Below are 14,350 nucleotides of genomic sequence, written 5' to 3'. Positions count from 1 at the left end.
TTCTACTAACATAAAACCAAAACCGAAGTAACTGAATCGCTGGAGAAGTTGAGGACGCTCAAGTACCTGCTTCCATTAGGACTACTCAAAAATAAATAGATAGATAGACAGACAGACAGATAGATAGATAAAAAAAATCATCTGTTGAGGGGCTCCTGGGTGGCTCAGTCGGTTGAGCATCCGACTTCGGCTCAGGTCATGATCTCGCCATCCATGAGTTAGAGCCTGCTTCAGATTCTGTGTCTCCCTCTTTCTCTGCCCCTCCGCACTCACGCTCTGTCTCTCTCTGCCTCTCAAAAATGAACAAATATTTTAAAATTTTTTTTAAAAAAGAACATCACTGTTGATAGAGTGGACGGTGTATCCAACCTCAATGCCGAAAGGTAAAGAAGGTCCCATCAGTGGCTTCAGTACTGATGTTGGGAGAAACACTCGTCGTCTTTCTGTGTCACACTCAGGCCTGCCTGGAGCAAGAGCACAGGGGTTCCTATACCATCTGTCTCAATATTTTTGAAACTACACTTCAAGCTGGCAGACTGTTAGATAAAATATATTCTCTCCGCATCCTTCGATAAATATACCTTTGTGACCACATCGAAAACTAGATTTGCTTTTAGAATTCTCGAAACTGCTCACGAGATGAAGAAGGACTTCCCCACCCTCCGGCCTGCAACAGCCACCCCCCCACCCCCACCCCCACCCTGTCCTCATTTCCACAACGCACACATGAGTGATTATCCAACCGGCGTGGGCCCTGCCAACAGCCGCGCCTCCATCACCACCTCAATACTTGGGGAGAAGCTCTAAAGTGTAGTGCCTGGGGCACTGCATGCCTCCTCCGTCACACAGTGTGGCCCTCCTTCTGTGGGGACTTCTGCACATAGGCCCTGCTCTTCTATGGAATCCCAAACGTGAAGGAAGCCGATCATTCCGGCAACAGAAGGGGATCGGGTAGGGTGCCTTATATTTTTGGGTCACAAAAGAGAAACAGCAAGTCTGGTTTTTTTTAAGAGCTCCAAATGAAGGCCAGTGAGATATGAATTCCCCCAAACTGCCCACACTCTCTTTCTCACCACTTTCTGGAAAAGAATTCTGAGCCTCCCCCTCAGACACCTAAGAAGCAGCTGAGAAAAAGCAGCCCAGAAGACGAGCAGTGCATGCCTCACCCTTCTGGTTGGCCACACGCCCTGAGTCGCCCTCTCTAGCGGACCTGGGGAGCAGAAGAGCGAAGAGTAAAATTTGAGGGCTCCTGAATATCCCTCAATGGCTGCCTGTGGCCAGAGGGTCACTTTTCGACTGAGGCAGCTCTCCCTCTTGGGCCTGGTGACATGAGTGGACCCCCCCTGCACCTCAGGGTGGCAAAGGCCTGTCACTTGCTGATGGTCTCGCAAATGACTGATGGTCATTTCCCTCCCCCCAGAAAGTTTTCCTCAGTGGATGAGTTCCGTGACAGTCACAGACGCACAGGGACCAGTGCTGCCGGGGACGGCATGCCCTGTCTAAACCTGGGCCTTGGAAGGACACCAAGGGGTGCAGCTGGGGAGGGGGAGCCAGGCGGAGAAAAGACGTGGGAAGAGGTGGCACCAGAAGGCAAGAATCTCTGGGGTCCAAGCATCCCACATGGATTATCCTATAAATATGAGTTTCACGAAGCCAGGAATCTGCCCTGTGTAATGCAGTCCTGCATATCGGGTCTCTTGGCATTTGTTTATGACATCAAAGGATGGGTTTTATTTTATTGCCATTAGCATATCAGAGGATAACTAAGCAACACTGCGCCTATTTACCAGGCAAATTTCCTTGGGAGATTTCTGGTCATCCTGGGGGTTTGCCTACAGGGGAGGCAAAGAGGCCCATCCCATCAACATCTTGCAATGTCCTTCTCCTCCAGCTTGGGGACCGAAAAGATTGTTACCGTTTCAAGCAGAGTAATTTTCACAGAATATTAGAAAACAAAAGAAATTCTGAATAATAAAACTAACACTGAATATTGGTGGGTTTTTTTAATCTACATGTAAATTACATAAAAATTAGAATTTCATACTGAAGACTTTGCTAGCGATATATTTATTCATCTGAAACAATTAGTGGTTATTATGATGTAAAATACTAATAATTTAGCAGAGAAGAAAATAAATCGCACATTCACTCAGATGGTTTCTTACTAATGTCCATGATCTCTGCACCTAAACCTGCTTATCAGTATGATTGAAGAAAATGCAGGATGTACAGATCTCCTAGCGGGGGTGGTTATAGGCTTTTTCTGAATTATAGCGAGGGTCCTTCTGGTACTTTGAAAACATACTTTGGAAACAGCAAATGTTGCACTTTGTGTATCCCTGAAAGGTCAATTAATTTTTTTCTGAGACCATGATTACTGTACTTTTACACATTTGTTCTTGTCTTTCAGAAAATCTTCTTCCTTTTGTGGCCTTTATCCTTTGCTTTGTACTATACAATTTCTAGACCTATTCTTTTATCAAAAGTCAAAGAAAACTTCCCAAATTCCCATAATTACATCCAGGTGTAAGCTCCTGGATGCTCTGTGGAAATGATACTATTTAGATAGCATTATTTGGCATTTTTAAAAATATATAACGTGTGTACACACACATAAGCACTTATATGTGTGTGTGTATATATATATATACACATATGTAGTTTTTAGGTTTTTTTAATGGAAAAGGACAGAAAACATAATATAATAGATGTTACGAAGTTAAACAGATACTATCTGTTAAACACCTGAGAGACAGATTAGTACAGTGATTACTGTCATTAGCAGGGAAGGTGTGTCACACAAGTAACTTCTCTTGCCTCAGTGTTCCTCATCTGTGAAATGGGGATAATTACAGTAGTGACTTCATAGAGATTAAAAGAGTTAATATTTGGAAAAGTCGATGGTAAATGGCAAGTGCTTTATAACTTTCTGCCAAATTTTAAAAGGAAAAGTATCTCTCTTTTTTTTAAGTTTATTTTTGTTTTAGTAATCTCTATGCCCAACATGGGGCTTGACCTCACAACCCCAAGATCGAGAGTCACATGCTCCTCAGACTTTCTGTAATTCCTTCAACTCTCTGGCATTTAAAAATTTTTTTTAATGTTTATTTATTTTTGAGAGAGACAGAGAGAGAGAGAGAAGAGTACAAGTCGGGGAGGGGGAAAGAGAGGAGGAGACACAGAATCTGAAGCAGACTCTAGTCTCTGAGCTGTCAGCACAGAAACCGATGTGGGGCTCGAACTCGTGAACCATGAGATCATGACAGGAGCCCAAATCAGACACTCAACCAACTAAGCCACCCAGGCGCCCCTATCTGGCATTTTTAAAGAACAATGTAAAATTCCATCTTTTTTCTTTGCATCTCCTTTCCCAGCGCTAACTACATGCCGAAGTTGGGGGATGTGACAGTCGTGTGAGTTTTAGTGCTTCTACTCGTATATCATAAATAGTATATTTTATTTTTCTGTGTCATAAAACTTTACATAAATAGGAACATATTGCATGCATCGTGGTAACTTTCTGCGGCCATACAATATTGTTTCTGATATCGATCCGTGTTGATAGATGTGGTTCTAGTTTATTCATTGTAAATGCTGTTTACTGTTCCATTATATGAATAAACCACTGAGAACAAATTGGGGGGAAATGGAACTGCAAACAGAACAGTGCTTGACTTGTGAGGTTCTTCTCTCTTATGGATGATTTGAAGCCGGGTGACAGGATGAACATCTTCAGCTGGTGTCCCACCAGCAATGAATAACAGACTGTATTTTCTATGACTTCGCCAATAGTTGAGGTTATTGGGTTTGCTGACTTTTGCCTCTCTGATGGGTATGCAATAGTAGGTCATTGTTTCCGTTTTTATTTCCATAATCAATTGTGAGGTTGGGCACTTTTATGGATTATTGGCTGCTGGGGGCTTCCTCCCCTGTGATTTGTCTTCTTATGTCCAGTTTTAGATATCTACTATTGTGCATTTTGTATTGTCTTATTGATTTATAAGGGTTCTTTATTTATACTGAATACTAGTCCCTGGTAGAGCATATGAGTTGTAAATGATTTCTCTCAGACTGTGGTTTGTCTTCTTTATTTTGTTGATAATGTCTTTTACGGTAAAAATATTCATTGTAACGTGGTGTCATTCAACAGCATTTGTCTTTCTGTTTGTTTTATTTATTTTATAAGTCTCTATAATGCCTGAGTGGCTCAGTCAGTTAAGTGTCTGACTCTTGATTTCAGCTCAGGTTGTAGGATTGAGCCCCACATCAGACTCCACTTTAGGCATGGAGCCTGCTTAAGGTTCTCTCTCTCTCCTTCTTTCTCTGTCCCTCCCTAGCTCTCTCACTCTCTCTCAAGTAAAATAAAATAAAATAAAATAAAATAAAATAAAATAAGTCCCCATATCAGTGTGTTAAGGGACAGCACCCTGTTTTATTTTGTTTTTTAAATCTTGTAGTTTTAACTTCTCACATACGGGTCTTTAGTCCATCAGGAATTTATTTTACTTACAGTGTAAGGAAAGTTTTTTTTGTGGGTTTTTTTTGTTTGTTTGTTTGTTTGTTTTTTTACTTTTTCCATTCGGAGAACCACCTTTCCTCACCCTGTTTGTTGAATAGTCCTTTCTCCACGGTTCTGTACCACTCCTTCTGTCATATCAAGCTTTCATAAATCCCATGTCTTTTTCTAGGCTGTTCTTTTCCATAGTTCTGTTTGTTCTATCCCTGTGCCAAACCCCCAGTGTTAATAGTGTTGATAGCTGGTACAACAAGCACTCCCTCTTACTGTTGTTCAGAATTGCCATATTGTTTCTATAAGGGGTATATTTTTATTAAACTGCATTCTCTAATTTTTTTTCTAGTGTCTGGGGTTGCTATTGATTCTATATATTGATCGTACATCATTCAGTCATATTGAATCCTTATTAGTTGTAAATAAGATACACTTGCAGTGTCTGCAGGTTTCCTTGGATTCTCTGTTATATCACCTGAGAAAAATCATAGTTTTGATTATCCCTCCTAATCCATATACCTTTTTACTTCTTTTTCTTGCACTAACGATGCTACTCAGACTGACTACAGATACAGAAATAGCAAAAAATCTGAGTTTAAAGATTTTATTTTATCTCTACACCCAACATGGGGCTTGAACTTACAACTCTGAGATCCAGATGTCCATGAGCCACCAACTGAGCCAGCTTGGTGCCCCCGACCCAAAAATCCAAGTTAAAAGAGAATGCTTCTAATGTTTCATCATTAAGCATTACCTTTCTTTGAGGCTTTTGGTTGGTTTAATTGGTTCACCAAATTAAGAAAGTTCTCTTTCATTCTTATTTTTCCTAAATTATGAATGTATTTTGGATTTTTCTTAACATTTTTCTGACACTGTCAAGATTATTATATATAGTGCCTCTTATTTCTTATCGTAGAATATATTAGGACAAGGCTATCTAGTGTTAAACCATCCTTATATTCCTGAGATAAATTCTTCTTGGTCATGATGTATTTTTTCATACTTTGCTAAGTTTGTTTTGCCGATATTTTATTTAGGGGTTTGCATTTATTTTTTAATGTTTTTTATTTATTTCTAGAGTCAGAGAGAGACAGCACAAGCAGGGGAGGGTCAGAGAGAGAGGGAGACACAAAATCTGAAGCAGGCTTCAGACTCTGAGCTGTCAGCACAGAGCCTGACATGGGGCTCAAACCCACAAACCGTGAGATATTGACCTGAGCTAAAGTTGGACACTTAACCGACTGAGCCACCCAGGTGCCCCTAGGGGTTAGCATTTAAATTTGAAGTTTTTCCTTTTACCACTTTCCTATAATTCAGATTAATACTAGCCTTATAAAATGAAGTGGGGGGAGTGCCTGTGTGGTTCAGTTGGTTGAGCATCTGACTCTTGGTTTCAGCTCAGGTCATGATCCCAGGGTCGCGGGATCAAGCCCCACATCAGCCTCTGTGCTGAGCATGGAGCCTGCTTAAGATTCTCTCTCTCTCTCTCTCTCTCTCTCTCTCTCTCTCTCTCTCCCTCTGCCCCTCTCCCCTGCTTGCATTTTTTCTGTCTCTAGAATTAAATAATAATAATAATAATTTTTTAAAATGAAACAAATGGGCATTGCAATGTTTAATTTAACTGACAGCTCACATTAAGTATAAGGAAGAATTCAGTTACAGTTCTCCTGCACTCCCCATACTCAATTACGGTGTTTCTCACAGCATTTTCATGCATTTTCCACCTTAACTGTTGAGACGTTCAAGATTAAATTATTGACTCCCTTGATATTGCTGCAAGTTCTGCAGTGACTCTGCATTATAGCTTCTTCATAGAGAAGTTTCCAACTATCCATGTAAAAAGGCAGTAAGATCCGCTGGGAATGAATAGGGTCCCAGCACCAGAAATCAGCATCTGATACATTCATGACTTTAACACAGCTTGAATTCCAGAAGTCATCAACAGATTCTTGAAGGCATTTTTTTTTTTTAAAGAGAAATGGCTTGGGATGCTCACTTCAATGGTCCTATCGTATCACTTGAGTCCCAGGGGTACCAATTTGTCTGGAACAAAATAAAGTTAAGGGGTTAAGCCTGAATGGTGCCGTGACCGAGACTTTGTGTCGAGAATGAGTGTGAGCAGGGTTTCCGTCCAGTGTCTTCTGTCTGTCAGGTTGCTGATTGAGACAAGACTTTATCATATTCAACTTCCAACAGACTTATTTTTTTAACATCTTCATCCATGATGCTAACACAGGTGGCTCCACAATTAAGACTCTTCAAAGCACATCCTAAATTAGAATTTGGCATAAAATTGCTATTTATCTGCCTGGAACTTCTTAGACTTTCATAAAGACTCTCCCTTAGGGACTCTCTGGAGGGTCTCCATAGTTCCTCAGTTATAACTAATAGAAGATAAATGAGTTAAAAGACTTAACAGAGTCTTACACTGCCTTAAAATCAGGTATTTAGAGGAACTAAAGGACTATTTGATTGATATAATCATTTTTCAGATATCTCTGCAAAGAGTTGGTGTCTACTCAAAACAAAGACACTGAAATCTAAGAGGTTATTCCAAAAATAAAGAGCATTGACTTTCTATGGAGAATACATTTTTTGTTATCTTGTTCCTCCGCACAAGGCAGCTGTCTCCATCCTGCTTTGTCACCTACTTGAAAAGCTACTCCATAGGAAGGGACAGAGCAGCATGGGTCTGCTCCAGGACGGGAAAGGTTACTGACATCTGAGGGCATGCTAGAGCTTTTCAAGGAACCCACGCAGACTTGGCCTGAAAACGCCGCTGTGTCTGAAACAGAATGTCAGCTGGTGTTAGGTATGAATTGCTAACTTCTAAAGAGCAGTGTCATTTATGGAACCACTGGAGGGGTTAGAACACAGAGGGTGACCAGAGATTTACCTCTGTACTTCCCATTTCCGGCGTAGGACCTGGCACATCATAGGGGCTTGTGTTGTGAAGGAATGAAGCCATCCCTACAGGTCCCCTTCAATTCATTTTGTTCTAAATCATAAGACTCTTGAATTCAGTCTCTTAAGGATACACCAGTGTGTTAACTAATCTGGAATCTTTTGTTGATATTAAATACCAATGTCTTTCCCATTTCAGATGCCAATTTACATTCTACTGACTCCACTGGAAAATTTTCTAGAAACAGCCTCCATGGCCCATCTCTGCTGGCTTAAAAAATTACTCCACTTCCTGAGTAGAATGCCTAATTGGTCAGTCTCTTTAGATCTGTGGAGGTTACCTTTTCAAATGATCAAATGAAACCGTACTTATTTTAGGAAATGTAGAATATACGGAAGAGTCAAAGAGAACAGTATCATCCATGAGCTTATCACCCAAAGACAATGACTTTTCTCATCATTTTGGTGTACAGTCATCAGATAGGTAGACTTACCTGATGAAACCAAGGTCCAGGCCCCTATATGTAAATGATTCACGTTCCAACTGAATTTTATATTTCTAATTGTTCTTAAAGAGGCCCCTCAAAACTCTATAAGCTTGAGACCAAACAAGACCCGATCCATCGCTCCCATCAAGGCGATTAACTGATTTCTACAAATCTGGTTCCGTTCTGTTTTGTAGTACGCTTTATATCTTAACAAAATATACAATCTTTCTCATACTCTTCTAGAATTCCTTCTAATAACAGCATAGTGTTCAATGAATTGATTTATTATATTCTTCTAGAATTCCTTTTAATAATAGAGTAGTATTCAATGAATTGATTTATCAAATAAATTGATTTATTAAATGAGTCCCCTAATGTTGGAATTCCCCAATGTTATTCTTACAGATGATGCTTTATTGGGCATCCTGATAACTACATGTCTATGCATAAATATCTGGAAATGGAGTTAATGACTCAAATAGTATGTATAAGTTAGGGAGCTTTTGACACATATTAACAGACAGCCCTTTAAAAAAGTGCTAACAGTTTACTTTCCCAACAGTGGTATATGAGAGAATTCATTTTCCCAACCCTTGTCTACACTGTTTATTGTATTGTAAACCTTTGCCACTTTTATAGGTATAAAAACTATCTTAATAATTTAATATTTATATTTTTCTTATTAAGTTGAAAACTAAATTTCCTATCAGGAAGTACTATAAGAGCTCTTTCTATTTTTAAGGCATTAGCCATTTGCAATAGTGGTAATGTAGATACCAATTTGCATAATCTTAAATTGGATTTGAAGAAACTGAGGAATGTAGGTCATTTGGAATTGTCACTGTCATCTGCTTGTGGAGAATGCCATTTAGGGGAGATTACGGAAGGCATGCCAGAAGGCAAGCATACATATTAACTTGGCTGTATTACAGGGAGAATTGAATTCATTTCAGCTAAAAGATACGTGAGCATCTACTATGAATCCAACATTCTACTATATATTCCCATCATATGAATATAGGTAATCATACCTTGGAATTAAAAACTATGCTTGAGGCACCTGAGTGGCTCAGTCAGTTAAGCGTCTGACTTCAGCTCAAGTCATGATCTCACAGCTCGTGAGTTCGAGCCCTGTGTAGGGCTCTGTGCTGACGGCTCAGAGCCTGGAGCCCGCTTCTGGATTCTGTGTCTCCCTCTCTCTCTGCCCCTCCCCTGCTTGCCTTCTCTCACTCTCAAAAAATAAACATTAAAAAAAATTGTTTTAAAAGCTATGCTTGTAATTTCAGTAAAACAATGTGAGCACAGGTGTAAAAAAATAATTCCTGGAGCACCTGGGTAGCTCAGATGGTTAAGTACTCAGCTCTTGATTTCAGCTCAGGTCACGATCTCTCAGTTCATGGGTTCGAGTCCCACATCGGGATTTGGGGGCACAGCATGGAGCCTCTCTCTGCCCCTCCCTGCTTGCATGCACATGCACGCATTCTCTTGCCATCTCTCAAAATAAATAAACTTAAGAAAAATTAATTCCTCAATTCTCAATGCGAAAACGACAGAAGAGTGGTTGGGGAAAATCGCTCAGAGGAGGGAATGTGGGTAATGTGTGTGCCAGACAAACTGGTGAAAGATCATCCACGGTGGTAGCACAGCATGTGTCCTAAACGTGCACGCTAAGTTCACAGAACAGCAAGATTTGCAGGAAAACCAGAGTGCGATAGGAGGGCGGCATGGTGTGGGGTAGTAAGGCAGCAATGGGAGACTGAGCTCTGTATTAGTCCGTTCGGGCTGTTGTCACAAATTCCCATGCATAGAGTATCTTGAAACAATTTATTTCTCACAGTTCCGAAAGCTGGGAAGTTCAAGACCACGGTGCCAGCAAATCTGGTGCCTGAGGAGGACCCACTTCACGCAGATGGCTGTCTTCTCAGTGTATGTCCATGTGACAGAGAGCGGAGAGAGAAAACAAACTCTCTTGTGTCTCTTCTTAGAAGGGCACTCCTCCCATCAGGGTCCTTGACCCTCATGACCTAATTACCCCCCACAGACCCTGCCTCCAAAACCATCACATGGGAGATTAGGGTTTTAACATAAGAATTGGGAGGGGGCGGCCCACAGACACTCAGTCCATAGCAAGGTGACTCTGTGAAGATCCTTGCATAACCACATCAAAAACAAGGAATATTTGAGATGTCTCACGTTCTAGAACCGATTCTGAGATTCAGATTAGAAGTATGTATAGCACCAGCATGACCTGCCAAGCATACTTTATTTTGTTTTTGTAAAATGTGACCATGAGTTCTTGGTGAAAAATCCACATTGCCTCTGCAGGACCATTGAGGTGGAAGAACCCTGGAATGTTCTGCCTCCTCCAAGGGGGTCCGAGTGTCTTGGGGTTCATTTCGACACTGTTGCTTTCAGAGCTCTGTGCCCGCCCCAACGTAGATGGTCGCTAACCATGTGTCAGCATTTAAGTAGACTTACAGATGACAATCTTTTTGTCTGAGCTGCCCCCGACCCCCTCATGCTTCAATATCTTCAGGCAGATGGACAGGCGAAAAGTGTGAGGACGGCTAAGATGGCCCAGAGAGGAAGATTGGCGGAGGTGGACATGGTGCGGAATTTCAGAGGCCGTATGCTCCCAGGGACAGATCATGGGGTCTGCGGACTGATGGAATGGCATACAGAAGCCAGATAGCCGTTGCTAGCTGTCACGTTAGGCAGGCTACTTGGACCTTCTGATCTTCCTTTTCCCGACCTGCGAAGCGGGGCCGCCATAGCGACCTGACAAGAGACGCGGTGCTGATGTGAAAACCGTGCGCACCGTGTCTGGCACGCAGCAGACCTCCTCTCAATGCCTCTCCCTGTCCTCTTCCTTCGGGAAATGAGAGTTTACGATCCAAGGCCCTTCAGACTTCCCCTGTAATCTGGATCACGCAGCACAGCGAGGGCTGGGAAGGCGCGGCCTGGGTCTCATCCTGGTGCCAGGAAAATGCCATCCTGCATTAAGAGATCGCCTTCTGACTTGAAGCGTTTCTGAATACCTTTCCTGAGTCAGAACTGAATCCGGCGTGAAAAGACTGTTCCCCGCTGTTTGAAAAGGCATCTTTCCCGGCCTCTCGGGATTTTCACAATCTCTAACTGGACTCATAGCCTCTGCTGACAGATGTTCCAGCCAGACCCTGAGGGAACCGTCGTTTGGGCCCAATCTTTTTTTTGGGTTGGTTTTTTTTTTCACTCAGAGTCTACAAATTCTCTTTCAAGCACACACACGTGCAGAATGCAGATGTGGGAATGAGAAGCAGGCCCTCTGGGTGAATGAGGCTGTGATATTTGACTGTAGTGAGGCCATAAGTAGCCCCTCGGAGGGGGCCTCGCCCAGGCATGGTCGGGGCCCAGACCTCAAGAGTGGTTTTGGCATTTTGCTGTGGTATTACCGATCACATGGGACAGTCCCCACGTCTCCCGTTTGGGGCAAAAAATTGCCAGATCTGTGATCAGACAGACTTGAAAGGATTTTTCTGAATCCTGAGGAATGTGTTAACAGCATGGATATTTGGAAAAACTTGCTCCCTGAAGTAGCTTGAAGATCAAAATTACCTCAGAGAGGAAATCTAGCTGCTCAGTGCAAAAGGACTACTCCAATCAAGGAATAAGAAAACAGCCACTTCAGAAAGTATCTTTAATGTGTATACATACAAATCAGAAACAAGACTACAAGGCTATTTCTTGTAGCAAAAGCTCTTACAGCTTGGACACACCCCAAATGAACATTTTTTGTCTCACTAGTAAACCATTCATTCCTTGATTCATTCAACAGACATTTATTGAGAACATGATGTGTAACAGGTATTATCTATAAGGCCCTAAAGGTCCTGTGGTGAACAACAACAAAAAAAGTTACAAAAAAAATCCCAGGCCTCATGAAGCTTACAGTCTAGGGGAAGAAAGTGATGATAAATATAGCCAGAGTGAAAATATGAATTATAGTATATGTGAAAGATACTGAGGAACAGAAATGAAGTAAGAATTGGTGGTATGAAGTATTACGGTGAATGGGTGCTGAAGTTTTGGACAAGGTGGAAAGGCCTCAAGAGAAGCTGACTTTGATAAATACCTCACTGATGGTCAAAAATATTTCCTTCCAGATTTTCAAAGCTATTTCTCTATCATATTCTGGTTTCTGGGTTGCTGTTAATTGTTTTCTTCCTTCCTTCCTTTCTTTCTCTCTTCCTTCTTTCCTTCCTTTCTTTGTTTTATTTGTTTATTTACTGAAAAAATTTTTTTAATTTATTTTTTTGAGAGAGAGAGTGGGCAAAGGGCAGGGAGAGAAGGAGAGAGAGAATCTCAAAAATGTGGAATGCTCCACATCCTGCATGGAGGCTAATGGGTACCTCCATCTCATGACCATTAGATCATGTCCTGATCTGAAATCAAGAGTCAGATGCTTGACCAACTGAGCCACCCAGGTTCCCTCTGGATTGCTGTTGCAAGAGCTAATAATCCCTTTCTGACTTCTGATTCTTTGTTTGTGACTTTTCTCCTCAAATCCCTCCTCAAGCTTGCTGGACCTTCTGTTCTCCCCTTACCATCTGGAATGTCTCAGTGACAAGCCTGAGTGTGCTGTATGTTTCATAAGTTTTTTCGATCTCTGATCTCAGGTCCTTCAGTGTGGGGGGAAATTTTTTTAGAATACTTTTTGTAAAACTTTTGCCTTTCCTGATCTCTTTTATCCAAATTCCCGGTGGTAAGGCTTAGGATGCTTTGAATAATTCTTATCGGTTTTCATGTTCTCCATTCCCGTCATCTTTTTGCTCCACTTTCCGAGATTTCATCAACTTTTTCTTCCTCCTTGAATTTTTTTCTTAAATTAAGCAATCTGTACGCCCAACCCCAAGATCAAAAGTCACATGCTCTACTGACTGAGCCTCCCAGGCACGCCTCTTCCTCTCTCAATTTTTAATTCCTGCTCTCATGGTTTCCAGAGCTTGCTCTTGTTCTCTAAATGTTCCCCTTTTCTTGGATCGTCTCATCTTTTCTGAGTTTCTGTTTTCTGTTTATTTTGGTGTTTCATGGTAGTGGCTTATGTGAAATGCCTGTCAATCCTGGTAGTCTGTGAATGTGTGAGTGGAGCATAGTCGAACCAACTGGAAGCTTTCATAGGGAATTGGGCCACTTCACAATGAGGTAATCAGACAGAACTGGGACATTGCCCTCAAGTTTAATGGAACCTCTGTAGGACCCCTCCATTTCTTGACTGGGGGTCACCTCTTTGCAAGTATTTTGTCAGAAGGTGCCTCCCCCCCTCACCCCTCTGTGCCTGATGAACCAGGATCCAGTCTGCTTTGTCCTACGTCTTAAGTCCTCTTCTGCAGGGAGCCCGTTGGCTGAGTGGGATAGAAGGGGAGTTTCAAACAGTTTGCAGCACCATTTTTAACAAAGTTAAAAGAAAGTTCAATCAGACTTCATGCTTTGCACTCAGTCTGAATTCCTCCCCTCAGAAGGATCTAGTGCTTTGGTTCTGGTGCGTCCCTGGCCCTGCATGTTTTTTGTTTGTTAGTCTGCTTTGGGGTTTTTTAAGGGCATTTATTTTATTTCTTTTCTTTTTCTTTTTTTCTTTTTTGAGAGAGAGGGAGTGCTTAAGCGCACTCACAGGTTGGGGAGAGGCAGAGGGAGAGGGAGGGAGAGAATCTCAAGCAGGCTCCATGCTCAGCCCAGAACTTGATCCGGGGCTTGATCTCACGACCCTGAGATCATGACCTGAGGTGAAATCAAGAGTCAGAAGCGTAACCGACTTAATTTGGGTAGGGCTTGGAGGGGACATCGCATTTCTGTTCCGTGTGACATTAGCTGGAGCAGATCACTTGGGCACTGGAGGTTCTCTCAAGATGGGTCACCCATATAACTGTGGTGGTGGCTGTAGAATGGGTGCCTAGTGGGGACTAACAGTCAGGACTCTCATTCTTCTTCATGTGGCCTCTTCATTGGGCTCAGTTGGACTCACAGAAGCTTGGTTCGGTAAGGGAGCGTCCACGAACACACTCATTCATCAAGAGGATAAGGTCTAGTATGCAAGTACCTACCAAGCCTCCATTTCACATTTTCCTTGCTTATGTCTCATTGGTCCAAGCAAGTGACATGGTGAAGCCCAGACACAATGTGGTAAGGGACTGCACTCATGAATACCGGGAGGTATGGTTCACTGGAATCCACATTCCCCTTGGAACTCCAAAATTCTGTGATCCAATGCTTCTGTTTTTCTTTGTGTAACTGACTTGCTCCATTTTCTTTCTGAAACATTGGGGTGCCAGCTTCTTGTCTTGTAGATAGTTTCATTTGGTATAAACATTCAGTAAATATGTATTATTAGAGCCACAGAAATATTGTAGCCTTCCCACTTAACACATCTCTGAATGGACTATAAAATTTTTAACTATATAGCCTACCCATTGCT

The 14,350-nt window shown here is 42.0% G+C and overlaps 1 protein-coding gene across 11 annotated transcripts in view; it reads left to right on the top strand.

Annotated features, from left to right (window-relative positions):
• KIAA1217 (KIAA1217 ortholog) overlaps positions 1-14,350 on the top strand; it is a 300,278-nt gene that overhangs the window by 185,285 nt on the left and 100,643 nt on the right. The gene's annotated exons all lie outside the window — the stretch shown is intronic.

The sequence above is a fragment of the Hyaena hyaena genome, unplaced genomic scaffold, assembly GCF_003009895.1.
Source record: "Hyaena hyaena isolate Hyena2069 unplaced genomic scaffold, ASM300989v1 scaffold_72, whole genome shotgun sequence".
Lineage (NCBI taxonomy): Eukaryota > Metazoa > Chordata > Mammalia > Carnivora > Hyaenidae > Hyaena > Hyaena hyaena.
Note: the sequence above shows the minus strand (reverse complement) of the source record. Positions and strands in the feature narration are given on the sequence as shown.